The 6,000-nt window shown below is 45.8% G+C and overlaps 1 non-coding gene across 1 annotated transcript; it reads left to right on the forward strand.

Moving 5' to 3' along the window:
- Nucleotides 1-2,822: 2,822 nt before the first annotated feature.
- Nucleotides 2,823-2,898, forward strand: trnaa-ugc. The gene has a single exon. It is a non-coding gene; the product is annotated as a tRNA-Ala (tRNA).
- The last annotated feature ends 3,102 nt before the right edge of the window (nucleotides 2,899-6,000 follow it).

Raw genomic sequence — 6,000 nt, forward strand, 5'->3', positions numbered from 1 at the left:
CAGTATATTAGATGTTTTTTTTGTGTTATGTGGAAACTATTTGCTAGTCATGGAAATAATGAACATCTACAGTATGCATTCATTAAGTTCCATTTATGAAAGTAGTAGCTTAATTACTTGTGATTGTGGTGTTAATATATGTGTGAAAATCTAAAGAAAGTAGCGTACACAGAAACTATGGTGAAAGTAATAGCAATTTAAATGGTAACAGAGCCTTGCTTCAGAATACAGTGTCAAGGCCCCGTAGGTACACTGAAACTATGGAAAGGGGATACCTAGTCAGTTAACCCTTCTGAATCAGAGAGATGCGTGGAGCTGCCTTAATTGACGTCATCGGCGCCCGGAGACCAGTTGTTGGTGGTTAACTGCCTTGCTCAAGGGCAGAATGGCAGATTTTTTCACCTTCCCAGCACAGGGATTCAAATCAGGGACCCTTTGGTTACTGGCCCAATGCTCTTAACTGCTAGGATACCTGCTGCACACACTACACAAGAAATAACAGTAAGGTACACAGAAACTATGGTGAAAGTAAAAGTCATTTACACGGTAACGGGAACAGAGCATTGCTGTAGAATACAGTTAAGGTCCAGTAGGTACACTGAAACTATAGTGAAACTACACATGAAGTAAAAGGTAAGGTACATAATATTGACTTAAATACAGTGCCGAAATAACTGGGTTATGACAGGAAAGTAATCGGAAACAAGATGGAAATAAGACAGAAACAAGACGGCAATGACAAGGTTACTACCCAGCTACAAGCAAATCATGCAGCCCATCATGACAGCTAATAAAAACACAACTGATGGTTAATCTGTTCACGTATAAATTCCAAATATCTCTAACGGTCACCCCCGGGGTGAGTTGTTTATGCTGGGGGCTGCCATCTAATTATCTATAGGCTATGTTTTACCTTGTGAATTTCAAATGATTTTTTAGCAAGTTGTATTTTTTAACAACAGTTTGAATTGAGGTGTGTTCCGCCGCCTCATTAATTCACATAGAAGGGGCCCATTTCACTGTTGCGGCCAATTTTTGTTTGAGGCTTTACTGAGCCGGACAAACTTCTCTCTTCACAAGAGCCCAAGCACTTCCGCAGTGTTGACCCAGATCAAGTATGCAGACATTTGCGCAGTCTTGCACAACACTTTTCCCCCTGGAACATTTTCTGGCTGGCGCGCGCATTGCCTTCATTGTTGCATAACGCACGTCCAATGAGGAGGCTGCCAAGGACGGAGCCACCAATTGACAGGGACCAGCACCAGGCGCACCACCACCGCCGCTGCCGCTGCCTCCGCCACCAGAAACCATGACCCGCCTGGAATTCAGCAGGGCAGTTCTCCAGAGAGGTATGGGCTTTGTGCCGTCTGACTTAAACTGCCTGATGAAACACCCAGGGCCACAAGAGTCATTCGAAGCTTTTATCAAGATCCCCCAGTTACTAGAACAGTTTTGGTCAAAAATCTGAAGTTGCAAAGATTCAGTCCTGTTTAATACATTTAGAGCATATCCCCTTCCAATACAGAATCCAAGATAGTAACGGTACAACTTCACAATGAATGCATTCAGGACTATGACATACAAGTTTGGTTAAGCAGGTTTGCCACCTTCAAGTCAACAGCTGGAAGAGTCCTGGATGAAGACAGCGTCTGGACTGGGGCTCGAAAATGACTGGTTCATTTAAGACCGGACCCATCCGGAGGGGGCGGAGTCCAACACCTTTCCAGCACCATCACGCTGGGGAAAAACAGGGGTTCAGTCCACTACTCTTGAATGCTCAAACTGTGCAGGAGCTGCGGTCAGTTGGGCCATCTGGACGCAGCCTGTACAGTAAGGTCTGTAAAGACCACCATCCCTACGGGGCCAATTTCACACCATAGGTATTGAATTCAAAATAAAATACATTGTATACATGAAAATAAATAAAGTTGGAAATGTAAAAAGAATAGTGAAATAATGCATGTTGAGATAAAAAAAAAAAAAAATTGTAGAATTGTAAACAAAAAGAATATCAAAAGCAAAACCAAAAAAACTTGAAAATAAATAATTGTAAAGGGAGAGCAAAACTCTATGACAAATGATTGAAAAAATGATTGAAAACGAATTCCAATATTGTTTAGATGTTAATTAAACTTTTCCAACAACCAACCCTATTGAATTAATTTCACCTACACTCTTGCCTGCAGCTAATACCTTTTGTTAAGTTACTCTGATCGTTGCTTTCGATGTCTGTTTCTTTGCTTTCACTGCCAGTTTTTTTTTTGCGAGTTTTGGCATTTTTTTCTTCCATGAAGGCAGGGTAATTCATATGTTTACCTAATTACACTGAACAAAAATATAAAACGCAACATGCAACAATTTCAAAGATTCTACTGAGTTACAGTTCATGTAAGGAAATCAATTGAAATAAATTAGGCCTTAATCTATGGATTTCAAATGACTGGGAATACTGACACGCAGCTGTTGGTCACAGATACCTTTAATTTTTTTTAAAAGTAGGGCCGTGGAGCAGAAAACCAATCAGTATCTAGTGTGACCACCATTTGCAGCGTGACATCTCCTTAGCTGTGGAATGTTGTCCCTCTCCTCTTCAATGGCTATGCGAAGTTGATTGATATTGGTGGGAACTGGAACACGCTGTCGTCCACGTCGATCCAGAGCATCCAAAACATGCTCAATGGGTGACATGTCTGGTAAGCAGGGGCTTATCTGCTTTTTTGTGCATCTAAAGCTCATTTCCTGCATTTTTACACAATCCAATATGTCATCTCTATTCAGAACAAAAAGTTATCGAAAATGCCCACATTAATCAAGCTAGGTCAGGCCCCGTGTGGCTCAGTTGGTAGAGCATGGCGCTTGCAACGCCAGGGTTGTGGGTTCGATTCCCACGGGGGGCCAGTACAAAAAAAAAAAATATGAATGTATGTAATTGTAAGTCGCTCTGGATAAGAGCGTCTGCTAAATGACTTAAATGTAAATGTAAATGTAGGTAAGAGATCATTATTAAATATGTTGAAGTGATTAATAACACTGAACTAGATCAAAGGTAATTCAATAATAAATATTGTATTGCACCTTTAACCAATAGGCTAACAAAAAAAACTTTTGATTATCTTAATTAAGACATCCTCTATATCAAATTTCAGCCAGACCAATCAGCAAGCCTGAGCTACCTGCACACCCGACCCCCCACAAGTCTAGTCAATAACTCAACTCTCTCTCAACTCAATTTCCTTCCCAGTTCCCACCTTAGATGTTTTTAATTCCCAAGGGAGAGTTTTGGGAACCAAAAAACCCCCACATACACCTCAAATAAACAAAATCAAATCCTCCATATACTGTACAGTGCCTTGCAAAATGATTAATCCCCCTTGGCCTTTTTCCCATTTTCCCATTTTCCCATCATCATTTTTCAGGGACTGGGAAACTGGACAGAATTTAAGGAATGATGGATGGTGCTAAATACAGGGAAATTCTTGAGGGAAACCTGTTTCAGTCTTCCAGAGATTTGAGATTGGGATGGAGGTTCACCTTCCAGCAGGGCAATGACCCTAAACATACTGCTAAAGCAACTGTCACGGCCGTTGTAAGGAGGAGACCAAGGCGCAGCGTGGTATGCGTACATTCTTATTTATTTTAACGAATGAACACTGAACAAAATAACAAAACGAACCGTGAAGCTATATGGATAGTGCAGACAGGCAACTAAACATAGAACAAGAACCCACGAACACCAAAGGGAAAATGGCTACCTAAATATAATCCCCAATCAGAGACAACGATAAACAGCTGCCTCTGATTGGGAACCATATCAAGCCACCATAGACATACAAATCACCTAGACCTACCAGCACCCTATACAGTATAAAAACTAAGGTACCCACCCTAGTCAAACCCTGACCGAACCAAAATAAAAAGAGAACAGATATCTCAGGTCAGGGTGTGACAGTACCCCCCCCCCCCCCAAAGGTGCAGACTCCCGGCCGCAAACCTGAAACTATATGGGAGGGTCCGGGTGGGCATCTACCCTCGGTGGCGGCTCCGGTTCTGGACGCAGCCCCCCCTCTTTACGCTGATCCCTCCGCCTTTGTAGAACCGGACTGTGGCCCGTCGCCGGAAGCTCCGGACTGTGGCCCGTCGCCGGAAGCTCCGGTCTATGGAAGCGCACTGGAAGCCTGATGCATGGTGCCGGAACTGGTGGTACCGGGCTGAGGACACGCACCTCAGGGCGAGTGCGGAGAGGAGGCACAGGACGTACTGGACTGTGGAGGCGCATTGGAGGTCTGATGCGTGGTGCCGGCACTGGTGGTACCGGGCTGAGGACACGCACCTCAGGGCGAGTGTAGAGAGGAGGCACAGGACGTACTGGACTGTGGAGGCGCACTGGAGACCTAGAGCGTATAGCTGGCACAATGCGTCCTGGCTGGATGCTCACTTGAGCCCGGCAAGTGCAAAGAGCTGGAATAGAGCGCACCGTGCTATGAATGCGAACTGGAGACACCGTGTGCATCACTGTGTAACACGGTGTCTGACCAGTCACACGCTCCCCAGCACGCAGCGCTCTCCATGCTAGCACCTCTCTCCGGAATCTTGCGTCGAACTCCTCTTCCGACTCCCTGACTAGCTCTATGTCCCCCCCCCCCCCCATCTCGTTGGTATTTCTGCTCGTAATATCGCCGTTCCGCTCTTGCTGCCTCTATTTCCACCTTCGGAAGGCGATACTCCCCATCCTGCATCATCCTGCATCCGGAACCTCCTGAGACGGTCTACAGCCTGGAACCTCCTGAGATGGTCTACGGTCCGGAACCTCCAGAGAAGGTCTACGGTCCGGAACCTCCAGAGAAGGTCTACGGTCCGGAACCTCCTGAGACGGTCTACGGTCCGGAACCTCCTGAGACGGTCTACGGTCCGGAACCTCCTGAGACAGTCTACGGTCCGGAACCTCCTGAGACGGTCTACGGTCCGGAACCTCCTGAGACGGTCTGTGGTCCGGAGCCTCCAGCGACGGTCGGCGGTCCGGAGCCTCCAGCGACGGTCGGCGGTCCGAAGCCTTCAGTAGGGGTTCTCAGTCCAGAGCCTCCTGCGACGATCCACGGTCCGGTTCCTCCGGCAACGATCCACGATCCGGAGCCTCTGGCGACAACCCACGGTCCGGAGCTTCCAGCGATGCGCCCCGCACAGGAGCCGCCCACGCCCCCGACGCCCTACGTCATCCATCATAGATGCCCACCTGGACCCTCCCCTATTGAGTCAGGTTTTGCGGTCGGAGTCCGCACCTTTTGGGGGGGGGGGGGGGGGGGGTACTGTCACGCCCTGACCAAATCATCAGCCAGAGCGTGTGCTCCAAGAGCAAAACGAGATGGATGGGGCTAAAGCTTAAGAGTGTGTGACCTATGCTGAATTGGTGTAGACAAAGAGGAGTACTTCACTAGATACCAAAATATTCAAAGGTGATTTTCTCAAAAGTGAGTTTACATGTTGATCAACTTTCAAAGCAGAATTACTTTCCCATTGTTCCTCAAATGCAGTGTATGATATACCATGTTGTAGCTCTGAGTCTCTACTTTTATCCAATGTAAAAAACACAATTTCACATTTTGCTACATAAGACCGATTCCAGGTGGCAAGTCAAATTGATCAAATATTTTTATCTGGACAATTTGTTTACCTGGAATTGTTCCTTATTGTAGGCTACTACCACTTTTAGTCTTAATCTTTACTACACTACTCACTGTTTAGCACATTACCTCACATGTGGATCCTTTAAAGACATGGGTGGGGCTGGCTTAAAACCTCTCTGGGATAGGCGGGACGCTTCCATCCCATTTGGTCAATAGCCAGGGAAAATGCAGAGCGCCAAATTTTAAAAAATGATATAAAATCAAACTTTCATTAAATCACACATGTAAGATACCAAATTAAAGCTACACTCGTTGTGAATCCAGCCACCATGTCAGATTTCAAAAAGGCTTTTCAGCGAAAGCATAAGATGCTATTATC

The sequence above is a fragment of the Salvelinus namaycush genome, chromosome 10 (assembly GCF_016432855.1).
Source record: "Salvelinus namaycush isolate Seneca chromosome 10, SaNama_1.0, whole genome shotgun sequence".
In the NCBI taxonomy this organism is placed as follows: Eukaryota; Metazoa; Chordata; class Actinopteri; order Salmoniformes; family Salmonidae; genus Salvelinus; species Salvelinus namaycush.